The sequence below is a fragment of the Rhinolophus sinicus genome, linkage group LG04, assembly GCF_036562045.2.
Source record: "Rhinolophus sinicus isolate RSC01 linkage group LG04, ASM3656204v1, whole genome shotgun sequence".
Classification (NCBI taxonomy): domain Eukaryota; kingdom Metazoa; phylum Chordata; class Mammalia; order Chiroptera; family Rhinolophidae; genus Rhinolophus; species Rhinolophus sinicus.
Genome location: NC_133754.1, coordinates 12886923 through 12906616, shown reverse-complemented (window position 1 = coordinate 12906616; position 19694 = coordinate 12886923). Strand labels below are relative to the sequence as shown.

General features: G+C 32.2%; 1 long non-coding RNA gene across 1 annotated transcript; it reads right to left on the bottom strand.

Moving 5' to 3' along the window:
* Nucleotides 1-2098: 2098 nt before the first annotated feature.
* LOC109435055 (uncharacterized) lies at nt 2099-18795 on the bottom strand. Its single transcript, XR_002135922.2, has 3 exons — nt 18716-18795; nt 14914-14996; nt 2099-2252 (listed from the first exon to the last, which is right to left on the bottom strand). It is a non-coding gene; the product is annotated as an uncharacterized LOC109435055 (long non-coding RNA).
* Between the last annotated feature and the right edge of the window lie 899 nt (nt 18796-19694).

Here is a 19694-nt window from a genome sequence, read left to right as displayed (position 1 = left end):
ATTATGACTGAAACAGTTGTCAAACAAAAATTCATATGATCAAAAATGATTTTCGTTGTTCTACCGTGTTTCCCTGAAAATAAGACCTAGCCGGACAATCAGCTCTAATGCGTCTTTTGGAGCAAAAATTAATATAAGACCCGGTCTTATTTTACTATAATATAAGATTGGGTCTTATATAAGACCAGGTCTAATATAATATAATACAATATATACTGGGTTTTATATTAAGTTTTGCTCCAAAAGGTGCATTAGAGCTGATTGTCCAGCTAAGTCTTGTTTTCGGGGAAACACAGTATATATATATATATATATATAATGACATACATAATGACAAGCACTGGAGATGGGTCACTCAGTAAGATTCATGATATACTCATATACCTTCTCATGAAATCCGTGGTAGATCTTCATAGTACTTATTTCTCTAAGAAAATTCTCACAAGTGGTTTATATGTATATAGAATACCAGCATATTAAACATTTATATTGTAATCCAAATGTGATCTCTTATTTCCAAAAGGGAATATTAATGTATATCCCCCCAAAAGGCAAATTTATTTGTGAATTGTTGTGGTCAAATAAGCATATTTAAATAATATAATTTATATTACCAAAAAACAAACTGCATATATGTCAGACAGTCTTTCATACATATTATTTCTATTAATCAAAATTTTTATAGCATGCATTGCTTGACTGTTTGACATTATGCTTTCAATGAGGTTCTGAGCAATAATTTATATTGTTGTTTGAATATAGGCCCACATGCTTAAGACAAAAGATGATCAGGTGGTAACAAAGTCATTCTCATTGAAAACTGAACAGTCTAACTTGGATCCTGAACTTTTTAAAAGACTCAAAAGAAATCCATACAAATAAGCAAAACCTAAATTGTCTTCAGGGAGCATTTTAGACTCTCTTGCAACAAATGAATACATTTACTATGGTATCATTCAAATGCTACATCAAAAATCAAAATGACTTAGGCCCCATTAATTGTCTAAGTGATTGTCTGTAAGAGTTGTGTATAAACCTTATAATGCTCCCACTGAGCCCCTGAGTATATGCAAAATAGTGTCTTCCTCAAACCAATGAGATGAACTAATGACAAACATACTCATAGATGACTGCATTGATTTTTCCTTCTTTTGATTAGTTTTCTGAACTACAGAAATGCAATTTGGAAAGTTATTGCCAAATATAACTTGACTAGTTTTATAGTTAGTCTTTCTGACAATAGTTTATTCCTAGTATTAATTGTCAACGGAGGTCAATAAGGTTACTTGAATTCAAAAGTGATCTTCACAGTATAACTTTAGAAATAGTCTGAAATGTCCAACATAACTATGTAATAAATGTTTATGCTTATTAGTATATAAATTTGATAGAATTTGTACTTATTAAAATAATGCTATTGAACTATTTTTCTCACAATATATTACTATATGTTGTCAATTAAAAATGCTATATATTGTGTTAGCCTATAGAGTTATGTTGAAAAAACAAAACACTGTCTCACTGCTTGTGGGACTCTGATTCTTCTGGGTGATTAGAACTCTCCACATTTAAAAATAATTAGCATCAAGTACTTTAATACTCATAAATTAAATAAATTATTAGAGTCAGTGTGTAATCCATGGTTTCAGTTACTCATGGTCAGCTGCAGTTGGAAAACATTAAATGTAAAATTACAGAAATAAATAATTTAGAAGTTTAAAACTGTGACATTCTGAGTAGTGTGATGAAATCTAGAGCCATCCCACTCTGACCCTCCCAGAATAAGAAGCAGCCCTTTTCCCAAGCATATCCATGCTTTACATGCTACTCAGCCATTAGTCACTCAGCCTTCTCAGTTACCAGATCAACTATCACAGTATCATAATACTTGTGTTCAGATAAGTCCATTTTATTTGGTAATGTGCAAGAGTAGTGATGTTGGCAAAGCAACTATGCCAAAGAAAAACCTTAAACGCTTCCTTTAAGTGAAAAGTTACATATATCACAATAAGATACTCTGAGAAAGACCACATTCACACAATTTCATTACAGTATAGTGTTATAATTATTCTAATTTATTATACCTTGTTGTTCACTTCTCATTGTGCCTAATTTATAATTAAACTTTATCATAGGTATGTATGTACAGGAAAAAACAGTATATATAGTATTATCTGTGGTTTCTGGTATCTACCAGGGGTCTTGGAACATATCCTTCAAGGATGGAGGTTGTTCCTGTATGTGAAAAGCATCTGAAAGGAACAAAATAAGACAAAACAATCATCTAGGGGAAAACAATTTGGAGGAAACTGATATGATGCATTGAAAAGAAAACTTTATAAAATATATTTGTCTTAGTCCATTCCAGCTGCCGCAACAAAATACCCCAGACTGGGTTGTTTATAAACTTTTGTTTCTCAAAGTTCAAGAAGAAGGGAAATCGAGATCATGGTGATGGCAGACTGGTATCTGATGAGAGCGCACATCCTCAGAAATGGCTTTCGTTCTGCTATCACCTCACATGGTGGAAGAGGGGAGCTAGTTCTCTGGCGTCTTTTATAAAGGCACGAATCCCATTCATGAGGGCTCTGCCTTCGTGAACTAATCACTTCCCAAATGCTACACTTCCAATGCCATCGCACTGAGCATTAGGTTTCAATTTATAGTCATATGTTAGGTGGACACAAACATTCATTCTATAGCAATATTATTACTCACCTACAAGGGATGAGAAGCTAGTGCATCCATAACAATTGAATGCTATAAAAATAGTTCTAGATGATAAAAAAGAGCTCATTCAAAACAGAAGTAAAATCGGAAATTAGAAAGTTGATGGACGTGAAGAAAGAGACTATTGAGAAAATATCCTGGAAAATAGAAAAACAAAGACATATTAATAAATAATGAGAATGGAAAGTTAGTTTTAGGACAAGTCCACCTGGATAATACCTAAAAATTATCACAGTGTTAGTAATCTGAGGAAGTGAGAAGAAAGAAAATGAAAAAGATAAAATTATGAGGTAGAAAATTTAGGCTTGAATTAATGTTAAGTACACAGAGAACTAAGCAAACAAGCAGACTATTTATTTCAGAAAAAAAAATTGAAAAAAAAGCATTTTTTTATATACAATATGTAAGTGATGGTTGTATTGCTATAAATTCTAAATTTTAATCAAATCAAAATTAATAAATACATTTTGATGATAGTGGAACATGACAAATGTATGCTAGTGATAAAATGGCTTAGGCAAGAGAAGTAAAAGAAAAATATTTATTTTCCTGAAATAAGAGTTCAGAGATTACGTCTAAAATTGAAAAACAAAAACATATTAAAATAATTATAAGCATGTTATTTAACAATATAATTGGATATCCCACAATAAACAGTTAAAATAATTGAAAGTCCTTGTCTTCTAGACAAGAACAAGTTGTGTATATTTATTTAACTTGTTAAATTATATGCATAAAATTCAGATAAAAATGTAAACATATATATATATATATATATATATATATATATATATATAGTAATCACATATTAGTTTGGGATATACCCATAGCCAGTTGTGAATGATAAAATAGTATGACTAAAGAGTGACCTATTTCTAGGGTCAGTTTTATAGAGTGCAATCCAAATGAATAAACAAACAAATCCACAAATTTACATAGATAAATAAATGAAATGCTTCAAATTGTTAAAATGAAAGCAAAAGTTTCTATTTGATAATAACAACAGAACAAAGCTGACAAATGTAGATTTTGAAATGTGTTGGGGAAAAAATACAACCTACCCAGTAAAACAGGAGAACACTGCCCAAAGGGAAATTTAAAATTTTATTAACCATAGCAACAAAAAAGGTACAACAGCATGCTTTTATTAAATGGAATAAATTCTGAAATGTCACACCATACAGTGTGACTGAAACAGTAGTTGAAAAATTTACAGATTGAATTCAGACTAAAAATACTCTGTATGTTTGAGATAATCATCTTAAGGGGTTATTGTCAATGCGTTCAGAATCATAAGCTCATCTTCTTGTCAATTTCACTGCATTCTAAAGACACTTGACAACTTTCATTGCAGTATATTGTGAACAATCCTGCAGTCCTGAAGGAACTCATTGGCATTATCAACAAAGATGTGAAATGCCCCGTACCGGCAAACCAGATAAAGTGGATCAATATGGACTCTGGCAATATAAACCCCTGGCATTTGAGAAATGCCATGATGATGCAGACTCGACGGCTCATATTGGCCGACTGAACAGCTCTCTATAAAAGCTGCAAAAAAAGACAATCAATCTGGTAAAAATCCCTGCAGATGATTCAGAATTGAATAGAAATATTGCTATCTGGGTGTCTTGTATAGAGACCCCTTAACATGATTAACTCACATATAGGATGATGTCTCTGAGCTTTTTCTACCCTATTTTCATGAATGCAATCTAAGATTCTACCTCTTTAGCTGTAACGTAATTGCACAGCAAGACTCCTGGACTGTTTCAAATCTGTATGGCCATCTAAGGTTGTCCTTAGCACTTGTGGCTGGCTTACCTTCCCATCCCACACCTTCTACAGTGCTCATGCAGTCTTTCATTAAAAACTTACAGTCTGGGTTTTTTCAGTGTAGCATGTAAGAACCTTAGAAGTTACCTGCCCTAACAATGGGTAAAAAGCTGAACAAACTGAAAAAATCAACAGAGCTGTCAGAGAAGTGAAGACACAGGGCAAACCGCTACTCACCAAATTGGAGAGACAGACAGTGAAATACAGAGAATCACAACTTACCAAGGCAGAAACCCAAGATGAGAACCCTCACAAAACCAGTGAGGAGGGAAGAAAACCTAAGTTCTAACTGACAAAGTGTCGGAGGCTCAGTGCAAACACCACTGAGGACTTCAAAATCCAAGGAGACCCATTTGTATGGGAGCCTCTGATATGTTCCTCCAGGAGCTCTACCAGGTCCTTACAATAAATAACAAAAATGATCCTCTCCTTCCAGCAAAGGGAGGAGAAAAGAAACCATTTTGAAATGCACCACGACTTTCTGTTCTTAACAGGGCCTGCCTTTAGGAGAACGATTTTACCAGAGCCTAACCTGCTAGGGAGCAGAGAAATACGCAACACCATCCCTCTCTAGGCTTCCATGTCAGGGAAGAGTAAAATCTAACTCCAGTTCTTGCTAGCCATCCTGTCCACCAAAGCAGAGGAAAACTGAGAGGTGCTGTGGTGTGGAAGTTCACAGTCTGGAGGGATAGACTCTCCTAAATACTGAAACAATCATAAGACTATAGAACACTCCCCCTTCACCCCACTCCCTCCACATCTCACCACAACATTACAAAAGACCTATTTACTGCAGTTCATTTGATGCAGTATATCTTGTCTACCTTTCAAAAAAAATTACAAGGCATACTTAAAAAAAAAGACATAGTTTGAAGAGTCTGAACAAACATGGAAACCAGAATCACATATTACTGAAATGTTGGCATTATCACATAAGGAATTGTTAAAAAATAATAATAATAATTAATATGCTAAGAACTTCATGGAAAAAGTAAATAACATGAAAGAACAGAAAAAGTGTACAAAAAGATGAAAATTCTGAGAAAGAATGAAAAAGAAATGCTACAAATGAAAAACACTACAATAGAGTTGTCCTAGCAAACTAGGACTGAGAGGACATGATAGCCATATTCATAATATAAACTCATTCATCCCTCTAGCAAATCATGGCTAACAATCTACTAAGCATGACAATGCATTTTGTGCTGGGGATTCAAGGAAAATAAGAGAGTCTCTGCTTTTAGGATTTTTCAGTTTAATGAGGAGAGATATAGTATATGCAATATAAATAATAGGGTGCAGAAGCCATATAGGAAGAGTGATGTAGCCACGAGGAATGACTTCAGTAGAATAAGATATATTCTATAATAAAGGTAGGAATTTAGGGCTGTGGAAATTTTTGTCCCTTTAAAATTCAATTTTCTTATTTCTAAATTTTAAATAACAATTTCACTTTTAGCATTTTGCCTAGAGGAGGTAATAGAGAAATAGGCCAAGATATACTTAAGTCTATTATTGCAACCTTATTTGTTATAATAAAAAGTGGCTAAAATATTATAGAATTATGCAATGGAATATTACATGGCTACTAAAAGTATAAGATATATGTATATTTATTTACATAACAATATGTTATACTATAATTAGTGAAAACGCTTATCAACAAATACAAAATGCATGGTATTGTCCTTTGTAAAATTGTGCGTGTATGTGTTTGTTTATGTGATGCATGTGAGTGCATGCACAGTAAAACAATCTTGAAAGATACTTTGAAAATGTGAATAAGGATTTCAGGAAACTTTGCTTTCTTTACTGTTTTTATTTATTTGTTAAGTGTCCATGAATTACTTTTTAAGCCTATTTTCTATTTTAAAACACATACGTGAACATAGTAAATTAAAATGAGAATGTTAAGCGATATAATCTTTAAGTTCCTTTATAAAAAGTACATGAAAATTCTGTAAAATTGTGATTATCAGTATAAAAATGCCAGGTAAATATGATAGTGACAAATTTCAGTTGGCAAGGAAAGCATGGAGATAAAGGCAGTCAAAGAAGTTTACCATGTTTAAATTGATAATTTTAGTTATAGTTGAAGTAGAAATCACCTTCAAATGTATTAATTTCTTAATAGAAAGTAGTTGAGTTAATAAAAGTTGCTTTGAGGATTTTGTGTGTGTGTCTGAATGGGAAATTTCTAAAGACATTTCTTATTCAGTTAAGTCATTTTGAGCATTCCTCATAATTATTGACTTGTTTTAGAAACAAATCCCAAAAAGTTATTAATTATTCTAAAATATTTAAAAGACAAGCCTCAGAGATCAAAATTGATATTTTATTAAGTAATACATTTAATGAATCAACTTTATTGAAAATAAAATTATGTAAAACTGTGACAGTCTAAGATAACTGGTGGTGAGTAGACATCATACAACAATGTAATATTAACAATCTGTTTAATATGAAATGGTAATATCTTAATTTCTTAACAGGAGTAGGGTCAAATATGGACAATTCACTATAAATGTAGTTAGGTAATTGTCTAAACTTTGTATTTTCCTTAAGTTTTTGTCTCTAGAAAGTTTCTGAGTACACACATGCAAACATAATTATTTTATTGGCATTTCAAAAATTTGCCTAAGTATTTATTATATATGATTATAATATGGAAGGCCTATGAATTCCAGAAAGTATCGATATTTTTTCTTCAACTCTGTTTTGCTGCTTTCTATGGGACTTAGGCAATGCAATTTTTTGAGTTGGAAATGTAATCCAGTGTTTTTTCTTTCAAAGCTGAATAGTGGCATTATCATTTGTCAGCAAAGTAGACTTGCATGATGCCAGCCAAATTATTTCATGGTTGGTTAATTATATAGTACTTAGCATTTCTGCGTTTGGCTATCTTGGTCTCTAGCAATTACCACAATAATGATGGACACGATTTGTTCCTTAATGCACAGCATCACGCTGAAAACTTAAGTGACAGATTCAAAATAAAATACACCCTGTAATACTAGCATAAACTTTTATATTAGATGCCTTATGATGTCATAATAGGTAGGTTAGAGTTAGGTTCTTGCAAATAGCTGACTAAAGATTTTGACAGCTTTAACATGTCTACAAGAAATTGTTTATATTTTCTCTCATTTAAGAATCAATATTTTATCCATAATTCCAGATGAGTAAGACTTTTGTTTAGATAAATAAGCTATACCATGAAGAAAGTTGAATAAAATATTAACACATATTTTCTTATTACATCTGAGGCACATGTCCATTGAGTTTATGCTTCAATCAAGCACATTCTTCTTCTAACATTCATCACTCTTAATTTATGAGTAAGATTATCAGATCATGTTACCACTATTTAAGTGCTTCTCCCATCTCTCCTGTCAGGGTATGGTCCAACTTCATCAACTCTGAATGAATCAGTGTAGAATTATATGTACAGAATCTCTAAATGCATGGTAAATTATCAGTCCTTAACATAAATTTTTTACTGAAGAATGTCAGTTACTTTAGAAAATTCATTGACATTTTAAGTTTGTTAAAGAACCTAAACTTGTATCATGTTATTAAAAATACGGAGAAAATAAACACACACAGACACACACACACACACACACACACACACACACACACAAAACAAAACTGAATGTTAGCTATTTATTCAGACCAATAGTAACAGTAAAACACTGAGTTGTGAATATATCATTTTAGAGCCTAAAAAGAAAGATTTTGATTTTTATAGCTTCTTTTATACAATTATTTCCTTATGTTATACATTGTTGATAAACATATGACTATCTGGAAGACAAAACTAATGGTACTTCTTGATTAAAATTTGTACGGTTAATTATATTAAGCATTAATAATTTTAAAGATGTCAAAGAAATGCATTGCATATTGAGTTAGGTTTTATTTCTTGATTTTATGAAATAATGGCACCTATGCAAGATACAGATTATAATTCATGCACTGTAAATTTCAGTTTTTTAATGCATACTCTTGAATTCCTTATCAGCAGACCTTCAAGTCAACACTCTTCAAATTAATTGAATTTAGAAATATTAATAGGACACTTGTAGATTTTTACCTATGACAATAGGTAATTGCTCTCAAATGTTAAGTTTAATAAACAAATAAATCACTGTTGCATTACTTAGAGTTCTAAAAAGAGAGTATCTCTTCATAAGCTATCACGTCTATACTCACTGATAAAACTAAATGAATGAGAACAGATTTCCAGTTAAGAATTTTATTTGAAGTTATTAGTTAAAAACTAGACTATAAAAAACGTATGTAAAATGTGTAAGATTTGGAAATAGAATAGTACTCTATTTAAATGTGTTCATAAACTTTGCCATTATGAGGATTGAACATACCAATTAAAATGTTTTTTATCACAAAAAAAGAAAATCAAACTCAATCTTAGTGAAAAAGTAAGGGAATTGCATAAAATTTAGCATCCCGGATACAAAGGATTAGCTATGAACTTTTAAAAGATAATCATGACAATTTACCAAAAATATGAGGAAGTATTATTCTAAACACAAAAATGATTTTAATCCATGCCAAGAACCAGAACAGATGGCCATTTTCATCATTAGTATTCAACATTGTCATAGTTGAAATATAAGATATAATAAGATAAAAAAATAAGATTAAAAATCTGATAAAAATATTGAAAAATAACACATAATTATATAACATTTTGTTGATTATTTGATTTTAGGATTATGATCTCTAGAAAAGTAACCTTTCTAGAAATAATAGAGTATGGCAGTGTTGTTAGTTTCAAGATAAATGAATAAAAATCAGTAGTTTCATTTTTTTATTTTAGGAGTAAATAAAAAATGAGCAAAAATATTACATTTGTACTATTGCAAAACTGTAATAACCTTGGAAAACTTGAATAAAAAGACAGGATAGAAACACCTATGCTTTTTGTATAACATAAAGCAAGATCTAAATTTAAAAAGAGACAAACAATGACTATGTGAGAAAGATTTCAAATAATAAAAATAGCCACTCTCCTAAAATTAATATATAAATTTAATGCAAATCAAATTCTATCTCCAACAGTGCGTTAGTTTGTTTGTTTAGTATATGGAAGTGAGAATGGCCGTTAAAATCCTAATAATACCTCTAATATATCTAATAGCATAATAGAGTTTTTGTAATTAAATTAACATTGGCTTGAGTATAAACACATATATCAATATTGACTTGGGAATAAACAAACAGATCAACAGAACTGAATTGGGAATCATGAAGTAGTTCCTAGTATATGTGAATATTTAGTGTCTTGTAAATATAGTGATTCAATTCAAGAAGAAAGAAAGGAGTAGTTAATAAATAGTGTTGACATAATTGTATCTTCATTTGGATGAAAATGTAAGATGGATTTCTATGTTACATGCCATACACTGAAAGAAAAACATCCAAATACATAGACTTAAGTCTTAAAAACAGGTTATTGATAAAAATATGAGAAAATCAAGGAGATTATATTTAAAATCTACAGGCAATCTAATCTATAAATCAAGGATTTGTAAAAATAACAGAACATTGGCTATATAAAATTTTTTTGAAAGGCTGTATTTTAGCATTTATCATAAAGTCAAGAAAGTTTGGGATACAGTAATAATAAATTTCAAGACCACTTAGAAATGAACTGTAAAATAACATGTAACCTGGTGAAAAATGACAAAGAATAGGCTTATACCATTCACATAAGAATAAATCCAGTTTTCCAGGCACTACAAAAGAAGATGCCTAAACTCGGTAGACAGTAAATAAAAGTAACAGAGAGAGAGCAGTTTTTTTTTATTTTGGACTGGCAAAAATTGGTGATATATCTATTTCTTGTGGGGCTGTAGGAAGGAGAGCATGCTCACCTCTTGTTGGACAAAATGTGAATTATTTCTGCATTATGGAAAAATATAATAAAATCCAATATAATTTTAAAAATTTATCTTTTGACCCAGTAATTATACTCCTAGAAAATTTACTCCATATAAATAAAAGCACTCATGCATATTAAAATATGTATAAGACTATTAATTGCAGAATATTGCTCATGGTCAGAAATAAACACATAAGAATGCAAAAAACAAAAACCTTATCTACCAATCAATAGAATGTTAATATATCCACATTAAGGAATATTATCTAGCTTTTAAAGGAATGATATAATTCTACCAGTTAATTCACATAGATTTCCAGGAGATAACTTTCAGATGAAAAATATGTTTAAAGTGTGGTCCCACCGTTTTGCAAAACAACAACAAAGAGACTACAAATGTATGTGGTGTGTGTGTGTGTGTGTGTGTGTGTGTGTGTGTGTGTGTGTGTGAGTGTGTGTGTGTGTATTGTATATGTTTCATAGCACCATATTTTTATATTGACCTGGAGGAAAATACAGAAGGTGATGCCAACATACCAATATAGATGATACAGATGGAGAGGATTAGGTGAAACAACCAGAAAGTTAGAAGCAGAAAATACTGTTCACCCCAAAAATCTGTATTCAAATATTTATAGCAGCTTTATTCATAATTACCAAAACTTGGAAACAACTAAGATGTCCTTCAGTAGATGAAAAGATAAATAAACTGCGGTACAACCAGACAATGGAATATTGTACAGCACTGAAAAGAAATTAATTATCAAGCCATGAAAAGACATGGAGGAACCTTAAATACGTATTACTAAGTGAAAGAATCTAATCAGTAAAAAGGTCAGTGGTTGCTGGTGAGGGGATAGCAAGGCAAAATCATGTACTTCTAATATACAACTTGTTTTCCAAATTCATCTGTAAAATTATATTTATTTTCTCTTTTGTTCAGTACATAAAGTTAACAGGGAGCTGGTTGTGTGTTGTGAGTGAGTTTGTGTGTGTATGTGTGTGTGTGTGTGTATTCCTGGCTTTAACATTTTTTTACTCAGTTTACCACTCTCTACCTTTCAAGCATTTACTCTGTAATGATCCAGCTAATTTGGCTTTCTGATCCTGGAAAAGAGTATCAATCAACTTGGGAACAGCTGAAAGGGCATTACGGTGCTCAGCCTTGGATTCTCCTTCTCTGCAGTGGGCAGAAGAAAATTCTCCTGGATAATATGAAAGAAATCAGGTACTATTGGGAGGGGAGACATGAATATGGGAAAATAAATCACAAATATCTACTGGAGCAACTGTCATTTACAAATTGTTTTGGCATCAACCCAAATAAGCTAGATTGTGTTGCCTTATCAACAGCGACACCACAACCACCAACAAACATTCCACAACCTTAGTGGTTTTAAACCATCAAAGGCTTGCCTTTCCTTCACTCTACATTTCCATCAGAGTTGGCCATGCCTTCTTCATTGCAAGACTCTAGCTATCTGAAAAGCCATATGAAGCATTGTCATGATGGGCACTAAAAACACCTGCGTGGCAGGGTAACACCTCACTTCTCTTCATAAGTCATGGGCTTATTTCACGGGTTAGAGGTACTAAATCCCCATACAAAGGTAGGGCACCAAATATTGGAGAACTACAACACCATTCCCTTCAATTACAGATGAATCACAGGGGTAGTTTTATGTCAGTTATCATATCCCATTCTTATAAAATTGTTCATGAGAAGAATATTATTTAGTTTTATATGTTAATAAAATGGACCTCAGAAAGGCTAAATTATTTGTGAGAAATATAATGTAGTATATAACAGATAACATCAGAAAGGACTGACTCAGAAACACATACTCCTCCAATATCACACTATCACCAGTTTACAATCTGACTTAAGGTTATGCTGAGAAAATGAAATTGATTAAAGCAATATTAAAATTAAAATTAAGGTCTCCTAAATATGCTTTATTAAATCATAGGTCATAATTTAGTTAGTAAGAACCGCAATTCAGTGTACATACAATTATGTTGAAAAGTTTTTCAGAAATTCTCTATGTATAAAACTAGTACATTCTATATTTCTTCTTGGCTTAACAAATTAAAAAAAAAAAACTTTGCAACGAAGGACATGAATTTAATAAAGAGTCTAAAACCCCATTAATGATAAAATGTGGTTGACATAGACTTTAAGCAACTCATTTATCATTTTGAGCCTTAGATTCATTACTATGAAATGAAGATTTTAAACAAACTAATTTATAAATTTCCATAAATGTTTTCAGTAATCATTTTATCAACTAAGTCAAAATATTTGGAAATGCAGTTTGAATTTATAGATTCAGCTTGATCTCATTAAAATGGGAAATTACACCTCAAAAATGTACTAGAAACAGGATTATCTACTCTTCCTGTTCCTCTCAGATTTTGGGTATTGTTTTCTGTCTGACTACTACGGATGACTGACAAATCTCATGACGAGACAAAGAGACAGAGAGATGGAGAAAGTGGTCCTGTGTTATTTACGGTAATTGATCCATGAAAGCAAGATAGATTCTCCCCAAAAATGAGAGAAATCATGTGACTTACAGAAAGATCATAATCTCTGGACTTGGAGAGACCAAGATTTGACTCTACCCCTTACTTTTAACTTTGAAAAGTCACTTTCTCGGGGCCCCTTTTTCCTTATTGGTAAAATAAATATACTAAAATATTACATGCATTGCTGTGAAGATTAGATGCCAATTCATGGACTCATGGACCCAGCTTAATAATGTATAGCTCATAGTTGATATTTAAATGTTATTTATACTGTTATATTCTTTATTAATATTTTAAAGAGGCTAGAAGTGCAAGAGATAAGGGAATAAGAAACTGAAATGTGGAAGATTAGGCAAGAACTGAAATGAAGGAGACTTAGCAAAGCAAATTTAGAAGTCTGGATTGATGGAGTTTTTAACTAAAAGAGGAGACAGATTCTGTAGCAAGACTGTGAAAATATAAGTGTTATGAGGGCTGCTAGAGGACAGACAATAATAACCCACATGCCCTGAGAAAGCATTCTAGCTATAAAAATAAAGTCCTTCATGTGAAACTTTTCCCCTATATCAGTTGTTTGTTCTATCAGCTTTTATATACTTTTAGTGTATGCACAAATGTTTCATTATTTGAAAGGTTTTACACCTGATATATTGAGTTCATTCCAAATACATTCAAACGTGAATTTGTTATATTTTCTTTGAATGATTCTTTTTATTGACAAGCTTACTGTAAGTGAAAAACATTTAGAGACATTAAACAGATGTTTCAAACATGTGTTTAGTAATGTGTTTCCCTGGCAATATAGACAAATTTGTGCCTTCTTTCTAAGGAATATTTTTTCCCCATGCTCTTCAGGATAAACAAAAATAAGAATATTGCTAATTCATGCTAAACTTAAAACAAGAATTTAATCAATAATGAATCTAATAACTCCTATATCTTAAGAGAAACAATTCGTTTAGATATAATCATAACATTTAGGTGTTGTAAGAATTTTGATCAACGGTATACGGATAACTTTTGAACAAATTTGTGTCACCAACTGCCAAAGTATGCACTTATACCAAATCTTAATTGGTCAATTCCATGAACAAAATTCCATTTTTTTAATAAAGAAAATTCAATAGCACAGTGTTGCTTCTGGAAGATAACTGTATGAAATACTGCAAACTCAGCTACCTCGAGTTAGGTCAACCAAAACAACACTAATATATTGAGAAAATGAAAGAAGCACTTTTGGCCAAACTTTACTGATTACAATCAAATAATTGGGATCTTGCCTCCAGTCATAAGATAATATTCCTGTAGAATACACGTGTGTGGTTGTTGGTATGTACCCAGGTGTTGCAATGGCTTATGCTGATTCACTCTTTTACTTATGAATAAAAAATGGCTGACGTATTAGTGAAACCAGCCCAGGTTAGGGATGTTCCTTCTACTCACTGCACAGATTGTTTTTCCATTAAGAAAATAAGAAACCGTTTGTTCATGTATAGACCAAATCATATTCATGTTTAACAGTCATCTGCTAAAAGCAACTGAATTGACCAATCTTGCTCTCCTGCCCTATTCTGTAAGAGAGAAGGCAGAATGCTACAAACTGAAGCTAACTTTTTTGTTTTAAGCAGTGAACGGGAGAAAGGCATTATTAAAACATATGTGATAGAAATATCATTATCATCTGAATTCATTTTAATTTTGTAGATCACATTACTTTATTATTAATAAATTAAACGTTAGTTTAAAATTTGTAGATGTAAATCAGGGCTCATTGTGTATTGTCTGACAATATATAACATCAGAATATTATCATAAGCTTAGCCTCACTTTATTGAATTAAAATGTATATATTTAAGACATTAATTTGGCACAATTGTTAAAAGATTTAATGAGAGAAGTTTTGTATGTACCTGCTGGTGAGGAGGTATCTGTACTGCTTCCATTAACAGAACTCTTTGAAGCTAAATTTTTGCAGGAATGGAGCTCTCCATCACTGTAACGAGGTAAAATAGGTCAAGCCTGCATGGGGCCAAACTAAAAGAAACCAATTTTCTAAATAGTTTCCTTAGCTGGAGGACAAACTCAAAAAAAAAAAAAAAAGAAAAAAAAGAAACGAAAAAAAAAGAGAAAGAAAAACTTGCCTTTCTGGAAAGTTGCAATAGGCTGTAATAGAGTAAGGGAAAAAGAAATGGAAAAGCTTTGCTTACAAAATAGGAGGGTATCTTTCAGCAGGAGTAGGAATATATCCTTCTTTATCATCATTATCTTTCTATATTTAAGTTGTGCTTCTTTCAGTGTCATCCCAGGCATTGTACGTACAATAGATAGGAATTAAATAAGTAAAGAAAGTAAAGTCCATAAATAATACACGTACTAGGTTACTGTCAATCTATAGATGAACATAATTACACATTTGCTGTTTTGCTTGCAAGTGTTTAAGTTATTAGTTAAAATAAAACCACACAATAAGGTGATGGTGCTAGAAACATTTCACAATGTCTTCTTTGTTGCTCTCATTTCTATTTAATAATCAATTTAAAGATACATTTTGCAAAAACGATTTGTTCCTCAGACCATAAGTTTAAATTATTGCCGTCATAGACAGGTTAATTTGATTTTGGAGTATCTTTAACATTTCTAAGTTTTAATCAGCCATTTGGAAAATTATACTATACCTCTTGGGATAATTATTAGGTTGGTGCAAAAGAAATTGCTGTTTTTGCAATTATTTTTAACCTTTTAAACCGCAATTACTTTTGCACCAGCCTAATAAAACTACCCCAAGTCTCTCAAAACCAGAATTACAAATACTGGTTTATGTGATTGACAATAAGATGCTTGTGGCCAATGCATTTAGCTAAACCAATCAGCATAATTTTCTCTTCCCTGGAGTGACCTCTGAGTTCTATCACTACCATTGATTCACTTTGCTTTGTTTGTTCAAGTTTATATTAGCCCCATTTATCCATACTTAACGTTCATTCGTTTGTACAACAAATATTTATTGCTTTACCAAGTCATAGTTGGTGTCATGACCCTTTCTCCTCACTCATTCCACTCCCCCTCCTTCTGCCCCTCTCTCCCACTTCCTACCTTCCTTCCTTCAAGCCTTTCTCATCTGCTCTTTCATTACCTGGAAGCCTCCTCCACACATGCTTTCTATGGCTCAGTTGATTATGTCATTCAGGTCTCTGCACAAAAGTCACCTCCCAAGGAAGCCTTTCAGGAAAGGGTGGATCTCCACACAGCCGTTGTTTTCTCCTTTTTTTCTTGATCTTTTTAATAGCCTCTTCTACTATTTGAAATTATGTTATATATACTATTTATTTGTTTGTTGTGTTTCTATTATGCTAGATTATAAATTACATGAGGACTCATTCTGTTATATCAATTCTATTCTCAGCATATGCAGCAGTGCCTTGAGCATAACAAGTATCATCTTAATTCAGACTGCTATATTATCTTGTGGTAAAAAAAAACAGATTTGTTTCTCACAATTCTGGAATCCAGGAAATCCCAGATCACGATGTCAGCATTGCCAGGTGCTAGTGAAAGCACCTTTTCCTGGTCTCCCCACATGGAGGAGTCTGGGGGTGCAGGGGAGACCCAGTTTTCTTGTGTCTGTTCTTATAAGGTCACTAACCCCATCAAGAAGGCCCTACCCTCATGACCTAATTACCTTTCAAGGGCCTCATCTCCAATGACTATCTGTCATATTAGGTGTTTGTGTTCCATTAAGTGTTTGGGAAACACAAACATGTAATTTATAATAAGTGTTCATTACATAATTGTTGAATGAAGGAATTTTTAAAAAATTAATATGGAAACATTCATATTTCAACGTTCTTTAACATTTTGGGTTTAAAATTGTTTTCTGTGATGCCTAACTTTTGTGTATAATTTGAGACTTTAAAAAAAAAACTTTAAAAAGCCGTTCTTGGATATTGTATCTTAATTCAATTTTTAAATTTTATATTTATGTAAACATTAAATTTTGGTCTAGTATTGATTGATAACTACCTTATGTGATTCAAATGACAAGAGAAAAAGCACTAATAAAACATCAATCCTAGGAAACTATTGCAAAGCTAGTCCTAGAGGAAAAGTTACCGTTATGTGAAAGTTAGAAATAGAGTTAAGCTAAATTCTAACTTAATATGACCAGGGAGCATTGAGCTAGTCCCTGAGGAGTAGAGTAATTACAAAAGAATCAGCAGTTGCCTCCTTCAGAAAAACAAAAGCAATCATTAACATGTTAAGTGTATGTAACTTAGTGGGCCGATTCTACCTTAAATTTCTAGAAAACTTAGGAATTCATCTTTTCTTCCAGAATATAAGGTGAAACTTATAATTTTAATACTATTCCAAGTGAGGAAGAACAGATTTGAGCCACCACTATTTATGTATTGGCTTTCCTAAGAGTGCTTCCATATTATGGCCTTGTGATCTTAAAATATGATACTAAAGTGAGGAAGAAATCCTTTGCTCTCCACATGGTCTTGTTCAAGTCACTTAAGTTATTAAACAGAATGTGCAAACAGGTGGGGCTTAAATCTTCCCCTGAACATTCAGAAGTCTGAGCTGATTATAACTTGATAAGCAGACTTGAAAACCATGGCATCGCATCCCTCAGGTATATCTACATTTTCACTTTGTCTCCTTAAAATGTTGTTGCTTTGCCTAACTTGATGAAACTTATTACAATAGTATGAGGTAATAAATTCTTTTCTTACTCTTTTCTGAGTCTTTTTTTTTACCTTTAAAGTTAACATTACACAATTTAGTTTGCATCTGTTTTCCAATTAATTTTTGTAGTGATTATGGCCGTATTATTTTCTTTCTTCACTTATATCATATACCTTTTAAAAGCAGAATTTATGTCCTCTGTTTCTTCTATATTCATTAATTATCAGTCAAAAGATATATATTTTAAATAGATGTATGTTTTGATTGCTACTTTAAGTATTTCTTAAAGCACATGATTTCACCTAAAAGTTGAGATGTGCTGATATTCAATGTGTTAAATATTGAACACATACAATATCCCCAAATCTCCATATTTCCATACCAATGTTTATTATACCTTTGTATGTCTGCTACTAATGAAACAATTTGCTTATCCATTGAAACTAAATATCTCAGATTCACCTTTTTCTCTTCTCTTTCTTGGCCCTCAAATCCAAAATGCAGCCAGGTGTTTTTAATTATACCTCATTAATTTCTCTCATAATGACCTTTTGTCTTGATGCCAGCTTCCTGGTTAATATCTTTATAATGGTTCTTACTGGTGTTCCAGATTCTAATTTATATATTCTCTATTATACCTTTCCTTATCGTGCTGGATTTATTTTTTTAAATGTATTTTAATCAAGTGCAACACTGATAAAAACATGTACTAGATCTCATTGTAAATGGATTAATATTTAAATTTCACTTCGTGTATTTGAACTTGACTTACCTTTCAGACCTTATCTGCAACTATTACTCTTCATGATGTCCTCCCCAAAGAATACATATTCTTACTCATAGCTACTTTATCCTCTTGCATTTTATGCACTAATCGTGTCAATCCTTCTCAATTAAATGCATGATTTTCCTTTTCAGTGAAATGAAATACTATTTATACTTCTGCATCCAGCTCAAATAACACTTCCTTCCTGATTTTCTTCTTTACTCTGCCAGTCACTGCAGTCATTTAATATACAGGCATACCTCACAGATATCATGGGTTTGGTCCAGACCATTGCAATAAAGCCAGTCACAATCTTTTGGCTGGTGGAGGGTCTTTCTTTAATCTGGAAAAAAATGTAACATCTGTGAAACACACTATAGTAAAGTGCAGTAAAACAAGGTAGGCCTGTAATACGTATACACTATTTTCATTTAAAAAGCTACATTTTCCTTGGGTATATTTATTGCATTCTGTTGTATTTCACCTGTAGTCCTCAATTTCCTTATAAACCAAAAGTATGTCTTATTCAATTTTATATTTCTAGAGGTAAACTAGATAATGTGTTATAGGTGGAGAAAACTCAATAAAAAGAAGTGAATTAGTCAGTGAATGAAGGAGGGAAGGATGGGTTCAGGTGCATGCCCACATTAGGAAGGGAGAGATAGTGGAGAAGTAATCAAATGTTAGAAAATTAAACTAGGAGTGTGAAGTCGTAACACAATGTAGGAAACGAGACTTTACCCAGAGCTGGCCTGTTTCTTGTCCTTCTTCAAGCCTGGCTTAACTCAGCTTTCTTTGCACTGTAGTAAGACCATCTCCATCCTTAAATATTTCCTCTTTAAAGTCAGGTTGTTCAAAACACATGCAGTCTCTTACTCCTAACTAAACTACTGTGAATTGGAACACGTTCATAATGATACAGGTTAGCTAGCATGTCCCTAGGTAGACAGGGAGGTCCCTGGTGGAATAAACAAAAGACAATCATATCCTAAAACTTCACGTTTTGAAATCACTCTTTCGCTCCAGGACATAATATAACAAAGCCTTGAGGTTAATCATAAAATTCATTTTGGCCTGACAAATGGAGCTGATCTGATAGCTAAAGAGTAGGTTATTGTATGCGTTGGTGGTATAGTGGTGAGCATAGCTGCCTTCCAAAGAGTGGGTTACTTTGCTAATTCCTCCAGGATGGGCAAGCAGAACAAACCTGGTAAACGAATTTCATTAGAAGGCGCCAGT